The sequence below is a fragment of the Lathyrus oleraceus genome, chromosome 5 (genome assembly GCF_024323335.1).
Source record: "Lathyrus oleraceus cultivar Zhongwan6 chromosome 5, CAAS_Psat_ZW6_1.0, whole genome shotgun sequence".
NCBI lineage: Eukaryota > Viridiplantae > Streptophyta > Magnoliopsida > Fabales > Fabaceae > Lathyrus > Lathyrus oleraceus.
The window spans coordinates 428,563,152-428,573,862 of record NC_066583.1 but is presented as its reverse complement, the minus strand read 5'-3'; the positions used below and the strand labels follow the sequence as shown (position 1 = coordinate 428,573,862).

The window sequence follows — 10,711 nt, the reverse complement described above, 5'->3', positions numbered from 1 at the left end:
CTCTCCAGATTCAACTGTAACTTGATCATTGTGAAGCTGTTATTTTGAAACTGTGACTTGTGGAAGTCATCTATTGCATGGGCTATTTTGAAGAAGATCATGAAGTGGATAAGCTTGGATGAGGCCATCTTTATTTGATGCCTTTGCTCTTCAAGATTGATATAATTGTGCATTTGTGTGTTGTTTGAGTCTAAAGGTCCAAGGGAATTCTGGGTTTTTATTGACATACTTGTCTATTGGATTGCTACCCTTTTGGTCAGATCTTTTCAACTCTAAACTTTTAATTTTTGTGCATAGGATAGTCTCTTCATCTTCTCCCCATTTCTTTAATTTCAAAATCTCTTCCTCCATTTTTAAAACCTTCTTTGTGTGAACTACTCTTGTTCTAAACTTTAACCACTTTCAAAAAGATAGAAACTTTGGCCTTATGCCATTGCATTTTCAAACTTATTTTCTTGAATCAAATTTGTAAATAAACTTAACTATACCTGACTTAAACTTTCAAAAAGCCTAAAAGAACTAACTCATTCAAATCATTTCCAGGCCTTTGTGCCTTTCAAACTTAAATTTTATTAAAACCAACACATTCATTTTGAAATTTCTAGCACGAACTACGAGGTTTTGATCCCTCATTTTTATGTTGGTACGTAGGCACAAGACTGAAGGTCTTGTCAAATACAAAAAATATAATTAATGAATTCTTTTCTCATCCCCTCATTCTATTTGTTTGTAAAAATCACTTTGTACAAAATACATATGCACACAAAAAGGGCTCCCTAGGAGTACCTAGGACACTTTGGGTGCTAATACCTTCCCTCTGTGTAACCAACCCCCTTACCTGTGATCTCTGACTTTTATTAGTTTTTATTTGAAAACTTCTTACTATTTGGGTTTTGTTCGTACTTTTTCCCTTTTCCCTTGGAAACAATAAAAGCGCGGTGGGGACTCTTGCTAATTGATCTCTAGCTTGTCAATAGCTTGATGATCATGAATTTCCCGCTACAGAAATTCAGTGGCGACTCTGCTGGGGAGTAGTCTCTAGTGGGCTTAGCCTACTTTTTGTGTGAATATATTTGTATATATGTGATGTTTGTATATATGTATGTGTGATATAATCTGCTTGTTGTGCTTGGTGATCTCTGAGTGGTGAGATAAGTTCTAACCCGAACTTGAGTGCAATTAAGATAGGAGGATGGTATAGTCATGTTCGACTTGTGTGGAGTAGTCCTTAACAAGTTGGCTTGAGACCCATCTGCTCAGTGGAGACTCCTTTGGATTTGGAAATGTCACACAAGTATTTGTGGTTAGGTATTACTATTTCTAATTGGGTTTGAGAAGATGAGGACCTTAGAACACCTAACCCATCTTGGCCTATTTAGGACGTAGTGCGGAAACTGTTCAGGTGTAGACTTGATAACAGTTTTTACGCGATACTACACTCATACGAGCTTCTCTTGAGAATATTATGGGTCGATGAGTCAGTTATTTTAACTTGTAATATCCGATAGATAGAATTAAGACTCTGGGAACTTTTTAGAACATGATCTACAGGTTTTTATCCTTAGTTCACTCCTTTGGGATGGTTCTTACCCAAACTCCATGCTCGTGGCTTGCAACAAATCCTTGATTCTTGGTTGATCCTATCAAGTCTTGTCAATATCAATGGAACTTGGGTGTTGATAAGGTGTAAACCATAATCCACCAAAATGGATGATTGATCTTGATAATGACTTGATTCATCCCTTGACCTTTGTTTGCCTTGTGTGTGATCCCTTATTTGTGATTGTTGCATTCATGCATTCATGCGCATCATAACATTCATCGCACGAAATTTTCAAGGAACTAAGGTGTCATTTGCAAATATTTTCAGACCATGGATTGTGGACGAAGGAACACTAAGAAGTACAGTTTCAGATGTCCCGACTTGAAAGAGTTAAGGAAGCTAGCATCTTTTGTATTAGATCCCTTGGACTTCAAACAACGCCATGGGAAGCTTCTGTCCATCTTGTCTGCTGATGTAGTTGAAGGACTTTTGAGTGTACTAGTGCAGTTCTATGATCCTCTCTACCATTGTTTCACTTTCCCAGATTTTCAGCTTATGCCTACACTGGAGGAGTATTCTCATCTTTTGGGGATACCTGTTTCTAGTAGAGTGCCTTTTAGTGGATTGGAGGAGATTCCCCAGTCTAGTATTATTGCTGAAGTTCTTCACTTGAAGAAGTATGAGATAAAGGCTCATTGAGTGAAGAAAGGAGGATTGTTTGGGTTGCCATCTGATTTCCTCGTCAAGGAAGCTACTGCCTTTGCTCAAGTCGGTAGTATGGATGCTTTTGAAGTTATCTTTGTGTTGCTCATTTATGGATTAGCCTTGTTCCCTAACATTGACGGTTTTGTTGATGTTAATGCCAATAGACTTTTCTTGATTGGGAATCTTGTGCCTACTTTGTTGGGTGATATGTATTTCTCTTTGCTTCTAAGGAATTCTAAGGGTGGTGGAACCATTGTCTGTTGCATTCGTCTTCTGTACAAGTGGTTTATTTCGCACTTGCCTCAGACGCCTACTTTTGTGGAGAACAAACAATGTCTAAGGTGGTCTCAGAGACTTATGTCTCTCACTAATGATGATATAGTTTGGGATGATCCATCCTTAAGCAATTTGGAGATTATTGATAGTTGTGGTGAATTCTCTAATGTGCCTCTCATTGGTACACAAGAAGTAATTAACTATAACCCTGCTTTGGCTCATCGTCAACTTGGGTTCCCCTTGAGAGACAAACCTAATAACACTTTGTTAGAAGGTCTTTTCTATCAAGAGGGTAAAGATCCCCAGCATTTGAAGTAGAAGATTGTGCATGCTTGGCATAATGTGCATAGGAAGGGAAGATCCGAGCTTGGTCCGTGCAATTGTGTAGCTTTGGAAGCTTAGAATCTTTGGGTGAAGAAGAGAGCTTTGGAGTTAAAGATGCTTTATCCTTGTGAAAGACCTACGTCTATGGTTGTGGTTAAGCCATTAACTCTCCCTAACCAAGATGTAGAGGAGTTGGAAGACACGCTCATCAAGATGAAGCAAGAGAAAGATATGTGGGAAGAGCGTTTCCATGTTTTGAGAAAAAAGCATGAAGAGTTGCAGTTGGAGTCTAAGGACAAAGATACACTGATTGAGCTACTTGAAGACCGAGTGACGAAGAGACAGAGAGAGCTAGAGGTTTCCATGTTTTGTAATCCTTCCAATTTATATAAATAAAAAGAGATTTTTGGTCATATTAAATTGTTGCAATTGCCATTTAAATATTATATATATTTGCAAAAGATATAGTAAGTTCCTTGGAAATAAAAGTAATTAAGCATTGCATTTCACGTATCATTTGCATAAGCAGGTTTTTGCCAGGTGTCTGATTGGTGTTCTTCTGTGCTTTAGCCAAGCTGACTCACCGGTACAACACCAGAGCCAATCACCAGAGAATCATGGAACACCTTGAGCAAGAGAACCGAGAGCTGAAAGAGGAAATCGCCCGACTAACTGCCATGATGGAGTCAGTTCTTGCTGCTTAGAGCCAAGCTTCTCCAACGCCTGCAACTCCTCCCGCGAGGACTGTTATCTCCGAAGTGGTTACCTCTACCGTTCCTGTTGCCACTGCCCACTTCACGCCAAACCTGCCTGCCGGATTCCCGTGGGGAATGCCGTCCAATATTGTGCCAGAAGGCTTTGCGCCTGCCTTTGCTTCTATGTCGGCATCTAGCCCGGTCATGTCCGTGCCACCTCCCGTTGTGCATACTTTGCTTCGCATAGAGGACACCATCTATCATTCCAAGCCATCTGAGGGCCCATACATTTATGAGAAGATGGATGAAATGAAGGACCAATTTTTGAGTTGCGCAAGGAATTGAAAACATTGAGAGGCAAAGATCTGTTTTGGAAGAGTGCTGCTGAATTGTGCTTGGTACCCAATGTGAAAATCCCAGTGAAATTCAAAGTGTCTGACTTTGAGAAGTATAAGGGGAATTCTTGTCCACTCATCCATCTTGTGATGTATGCTCGCAAGATGTAAACCCAGACAAATAATAACCAACTGCTGATTCACTACTTCCAGGATAGCCTGACAGGTGCTGCACTCCGTTGGTATATGGGGTTAGATAATGCAAGCATCCACACTTTCAATGATCTAGGTGAGGCTTTTGTGAAGCAGTATAAATACAATATGGATATGGCGCCCGATAGGGACCAATTGAGGTCCATGTCTCAGAAAGATAAGGAGACATTCAAGGAGTATGCACAGCGATGGAGGGAGTTGGCTGCCCAGATCATTCCTCCTTTGGAGGAGAAGGAGATGACAAAAATCTTTCTGAAAACCCTGAGTTCATTTTATTATGAACGAATGATCGCCAGTGCCCCCAGTGATTTTACCGAAATGGTAAACATGGGGATGGGACTTGAAGAAGGGGTCCGTGAAGGATGATTTTCAAAAGAAGAGGCGTCGACAAGCAAGAAATATGGAAGTAGTTTCAGCAAGAGGAAAGACAATGAAACTAATGCAATTTCCAGTGGGAGGCAGAGGAGGCCTCAAATCAGAAGAAATCCACCACCCCGTCAACATCATCATCAAGTATCTTCCGTCATTCCATTATTTTCTAATCAGCAAACAAACAATACCAATTCAACAACAACAAAATCAACGTCAACAACAACAACCGCAACAAAGAACGAACACCTACAACAACAATTCCAACAACAATCATCTTCAATAGCAGAATTTCGAGAGGAAGAAGGTCTCTTTTGACCGGATTCCTATGTCGTACGCAGAGTTGTATCCATCTTTAGTCCTCAAAAACTTGATTCAACCGAGGAACCCACCGCAGATCCCAGAACCACTTCCTTGGTGGTATATGATGACACTGAAATTCACCGTATTTTCGACTCCGATTTCGCATGCATTTTAGTTGTTTTATTGTTATTTTGTTTTGTTATTACTATGTTTTTCTTTGTTTTCAGGTTTTCAGACTAATCAGAGCCCCGATCGAGAAAAGGAGTGAAAATGAGCTAAAAAGCCTAAAAATCAGCATTTTGCACTTGTGGCTCCCACTGTGGCTGGCGCCATGGGTCCAGCCATGACGTGTCATAGTTCAACTTCTCCTCAACTGCCACATCTCCCACGATCTCCACAATTTACTCATATGTCGGGCGCCATGATGTGGTGGCGGGCGGCACAAGAACAAAGATGTTTCCCTCCCAAATTCAAACTTAGGGGCATCCTTGTCATTTCCATTATTTTCCTTGCCTATAAATAGAGTCTTGATTTCACTTGTTTCTTCATCCAAACTTAGTTTCAACTAGGCATATATCAGTATTGTAAAAGTGGTAATCGCTTCACATCGGAGTGTTGCCACACTGTGTAATCGAGTCTGTAATCGAGTTTGAAGCACTTTGGAAGGAAGTTAATCCTGCCGCCATTTTCATTTCTGTTACGCACTTTATTCGACCCTCCGATTGGAGTAGGTTTTATTGCTTTACCTTTATCTACTTTACTTTCCCGCACTCGCACTTTACTTTGTTTATTTCTCGCACCGCACTTTACTTTTATTTAATTCCCCGCACTGTCTTTACTTTGTTTACTTTCCCGCACTCGCACTTTACTTTGTTTATTTCTCGCACCGCACTACTTTTATTTAATTTCCCGCACTGTCTTTACTTCGTTTATTTCTCGCACCACACTACTTTTATTTATTTTCCGCACTCGCACTACTTTTATTTACTTTCCGCACTCGCACTACTTTTATTTAAATTAAAATGGACATTTACTTTACCATGTCTAGCTAAATCTATAAAGGTTAGAATGTAAGGATCGTAATTGAACCAATAATCCGTACAATTGTTCGTAGAAACACTTAAGGGCTATTTTGACTTTCAACTTAAGTTTTCCCGCACTAAATTTCCGTTGGGTAAGATCGAAAGCTGTCCAACGTCCTTTTAAACTTAGTTGTTTTTAACTATTTCAAATACATCGAAAGCGCTTTGTTTAGTTCATTAGGAGTTTTTAACTTAAAAAGAAAAGTGATTTTAAAACTATTTTCGGACGCGTTTATAAGTTTAAAGTCTAGTTCGTGAGAACCTATTTTGGTTAAGAAACCCAGGTCAAGATAATTTTCAACTTAGTCAAGATACTATATTTCTTAAAAATAGGTTTACTACTTTAACGCAATGCGCGCCTTTTTATAAGTGACAATAAGAGGGTTTGATTTGGGAGTATAACTCGGTTCTGAATACGCGAAAGCGATAGTTCCCGTTAAATTGGTTCTTTTCAAAGTAGGAAACACTGCCCATAAGTAATTCTATTAGCAAGTACTTGGATTATTAATTGATTATGTGAATCACATTCGGACCTGACTTTATTAATTGAATTTTATTTAATACTTTAGTTTTCATTGTGCACTCTTAAAACCCCTATTTCGATTACCTTAGATAAACACCATAACGATAAATAACAATAGATTGACACTTGGTCTCTGTGGATTCGACAAATCTTTTATATTACTCTGACGCGTTTGTACACTTGCGAAAAACACGCATCAAGTTTTTGGCGCCGTTGCCGGGGACCAATTTCGTCAAATTTCGTACCCTGTTGTTATATCGTTTAGACTTAGGTTGTTACCTGCCGGTCAATGCGAAGAACTCGCAGCACCGGAAGCTTAGTATATCCTCTGGCGGAACCTGAACGTTACGCTCGCACACATTTATTTTTCCATAGAATTAGGAGAGCTATGGCCGAAGATCAAAACCAAAGACCTCTTAAGGACTTCGCCCAACCATCCAACGAAGAACCTAGTTCTAGTATAGTAAACCCAACCATCCCAGCTAATAATTTCGAACTTAAACCCTCCCTGTTGCAACTAGTGCAACAGAGACAATTCGCAGGTCTTGCTACTGAGAACCCAAACCAACATTTAAAAATCTTTCTCCAATTAGCAGACACTTTTAAAACCAATGGAGCTTCTCCTGAGGCAATCCATTTAAGATTATTCCCTTTCTCCCTCAGAGATAAAGCCCTATCATGGTTAGATTCCCTTCCACCCAATTCCATAACAACTTGGGAAAACCTTAGAAAAGTATTCCTTACTAGATACTTTCCCCCAAGTAAGACCTCCGTTCTTCGAAACCACATAACCAGATTTACCTAGAACCAAGGAGAATTGATGTTCGAAGCTTGGGAGAGATATAAAGAGCTGTTAAGAGCATGCCCACATCATGGTTTAGAAAATTGGTTAATCATTCAGACCTTCTATAATGGATTTCACTATAACACCAATATGACCATCGACGCTGCCGTAGGTGGCGCACTGATGAACAAACCTTATCCTGAAGCTAGTGCCCTCATCGAAGATATGGCTCAAAACCATCAATCATGGGGAGTTGAATGAGCGACAGTTGAGAAGAAGGAAGCCCAAGGAGGAGTACATGAGTTAAGCTCTATAGACATGATGCAAGCTAAAATGGAGGCATTAGCCTTCAAGGTTGAGCATATGTGCATAAACCCGAATACTGCAGCTGCAGTTTCGTCGGATTGTGAGATATGTGGAACCAAAGGACACCAATATGCAGAATGTAGTCTATTAAACGAAACCAACTCTGAGCAAGTGAATTACGCCCAAGGGAACCCATATTCGAATACCTATAACCCTGGATGGAGGAATCATCTGAACTTCTCCTATAAGAACAATAACCCTATCCAAAATACCGCACCTCCGAGGCAACCAGGTTACCAAGCCCCAAGACCAAATCAACATGTGCCACCAAAGACGAGCCTTGAGAAAATTATGGAAAATTTTATCACTGCTCAAACCCAACAAAACAAAGAGTTCATGAACCAGAACATTCACGTTAACGAACTGATTAACCAGTTAGGCACCAAGGTTGACCAAATAGTTACTCATACTAAGATGCTTGAAACCCAGATCTCTCAGGTAGCCTTAAACCAAGCCCCCTAGACTACACCTGGAGGACATTTCCCTGGACAACCTCAATAGAATCCGAGAGGACAAGCCAATGCCATTACCCTACGAAGTGGGAACGCCTATGATGAGCCACCAAACCCATGATTGAGTGAACCCAAAACTTCTAAGGAATATACCGAACCCACGGATGAAGTAAAGGAACCAGAGGAATCTGAAAAACAGGAAGGTCGAGAAAAAGGAGAAGAACCTAAAGACAAAACTTATGTACCACCCCCGCCATACAAACCACCGATACCATATCCGCAAAGACTCAAACAAACCCAGATCAATAACCAGTATCAGAAATTCATTAAGGTTATAGAAAAACTTCACGTAGAAATCCCTTTCACAGAAGCCATCACCCAAATACCTTCTTATGCAAAGTTTCTCAAAGACATCCTTACCAACAAACGTAGACTTGACGATCCGAAGCCCTTGGAATGCAATTCTATTTCCGAGAATAAGTTAGCCAAAAAAGATAAAGATCTTGGAAATTTCTCCATTTCTTGTCTTTTGGGAAGTCATGTCATCGAAAAAGCTTTTCTAGACTTAGGAGCTAGTGTGAGCTTAATGCCTTTAGCAGTTTGTGAGAGGTTAAACTTAGGAGAATTACAGCCTACTAAGATGTCACTTCAACTAGCCGATAGATCTGTTAAGTATCCGATAGGCATATTAGAAGATGTCCCTGTTAGGATAGGTCAGTTATTTATCCCTACTGGTTTTGTTGTCATGGATATCAAAGAGGATAATGATATACCAATCCTTCTAGGTAGACCATTCTTATCAACCGCAGAAGCCATAATAGATGTCAAGAGAGGAAAGTTGACCTTTGAGGTAGGTGACGAGAAGATAGAATTTATACTTTTAAAATTTCTTATGGCACCTGTGATGGGAGACGTATGTTATGCCATAGATATCATTTATGAATGCGTTAGGGAAATAGAATAAGAAGAAATTATAAAAACAATTAAGTTGCCATCAACTCTCATACTGGAAGATGATAACTTTAGGAATCCCTACATCGGTGATAACCTTTACGAATGTTTATCCCTTACCCCAAATCCTATGCCATGCCCTAAGAAACCAACCTTAGAACTTAAGGAACTGCCTAAGAACCTGAGATATGAGTTCCTCGATGAAGAGATGAACCGTCTAGTTATAGTCAGTGCTACCTTGAGCCAAGAGGAAACAGACCAACTCTTAGATGTTTTACAAAGATATCCCTCAGCCTTAGGATATAATATCTCTGATCTGAAAGGTATAAGCCCATCCGTATGCATGCATCGTATTTCGCTCAAAGAAGATTCAAAGCCCTCTAGAGAACATCAGAGAAGAATAAACCCTATAATGAGTGATGTTGTTAAAAAAGAAGTTCTTAAGTTACTTGAGGCAGGTATAATATATCAGATCTCGGATAGTAAGTGGGTGAGCCCTGTGCATGTAGTACCTAAAAAGGGAGGCATCACAGTAGTGCAAAACGATAAAGGCGAACATGTAGCAAAACGGATAGAAGGAGGATGGCGGATGTGCATAGACTACAGAAAGTTAAATAAAGCAACCAGGAAGGATCATTTCCCCTTACCATTTATAGACCAGATGTTGGAGCGTCTAGCCAGACACTCTTACTTCTGCTATCTTGATAGATACTCTGGGTTCTTCCAAATACCTATCCACCCTGAAGATCAAGAAAAGACTACCTTTACATGCTTATGGAACTTTTGCCTACAGACGAATGCCATTCGATCTCTGTAATGCCCCAGCTACTTTCCAGCGCTGCATGATGTCAATCTTTGCAGATTACCTAGATAGTATCATGGAAGTATTTATGGATGATTTCTCGGTTTGCGGATTTGATTTCCAAAATTGTCTTGCTAACCTTGAGAAAATCCTGGAGAGATGCGTGGAGGTGAACCTTGTGCTAAACTGGGAAAAATGTCATTTCATGGTCACCGAAGGGATTGTTTTAGGACATATAGTTTCCGAAAAAGGTATTGAGGTAGATAGAGCTAAGATAGAAGTCATAGAGAATCTAAAACCACCCAAAACTATCAGAGAAGTCTGAAGTTTCCTTGGACATGCCGGATTCTACCGGCGTTTTATCAAGGACTTCTCCAAAATAACTAAACCTTTAAATGGCCTTTTAATGAAAGATGCTGAATTCATTTTCGATGGAAAATGTAATGAAGCATTTAATCTTTTAAAGCAAGCGTTGATTTCAGCACCTATTATGCAACCCCCTGATTGGTCAGAACCTTTTGAGATAATGTGCGACGCTAGTGATTATGCCGTTGGAGCCGTTCTAGGACAAAGGAAAGATAAAAAATTACATGCGATTTATTATGCTAGTAGAACCCTAGACGCTACCCAACTTAACTACGCAACAACTGAAAAGGAACTACTAGTTGTAGTTTTTGCTATAGACAAATTTAGATCTTATCTAGTAGGAGCCAAAATTATAGTTTACGCCGATCATGCTGCCATTCATTACCTATTAAGTAAAAAAGATGTCAAGCCCAGGTTACTCTGATGGATTCTGTTACTACAAGAGTTTGATTTAGATATCAGAGATAAAAAAGGCACTGAAAATGTAGTAGCTGATCACCTCTCTAGGCTAGAACACCTGAAACCAGACTTAGTACCCATAAATGATGATTTTGCCTATGATAGACTGATAGCTAGACTAGAAGCCATTGAAGACGATAGCCTAGGCCCTCATGAGCACTTC

General features: G+C 39.8%; 1 non-coding gene across 1 annotated transcript; it reads right to left on the bottom strand.

Moving 5' to 3' along the window:
- Nucleotides 1–7,140: 7,140 nt before the first annotated feature.
- Nucleotides 7,141–7,247, bottom strand: LOC127089519 (small nucleolar RNA R71). Its single transcript, XR_007791102.1, has one exon. It is a non-coding gene; the product is annotated as a small nucleolar RNA R71 (small nucleolar RNA).
- Nucleotides 7,248–10,711: the final 3,464 nt, after the last annotated feature.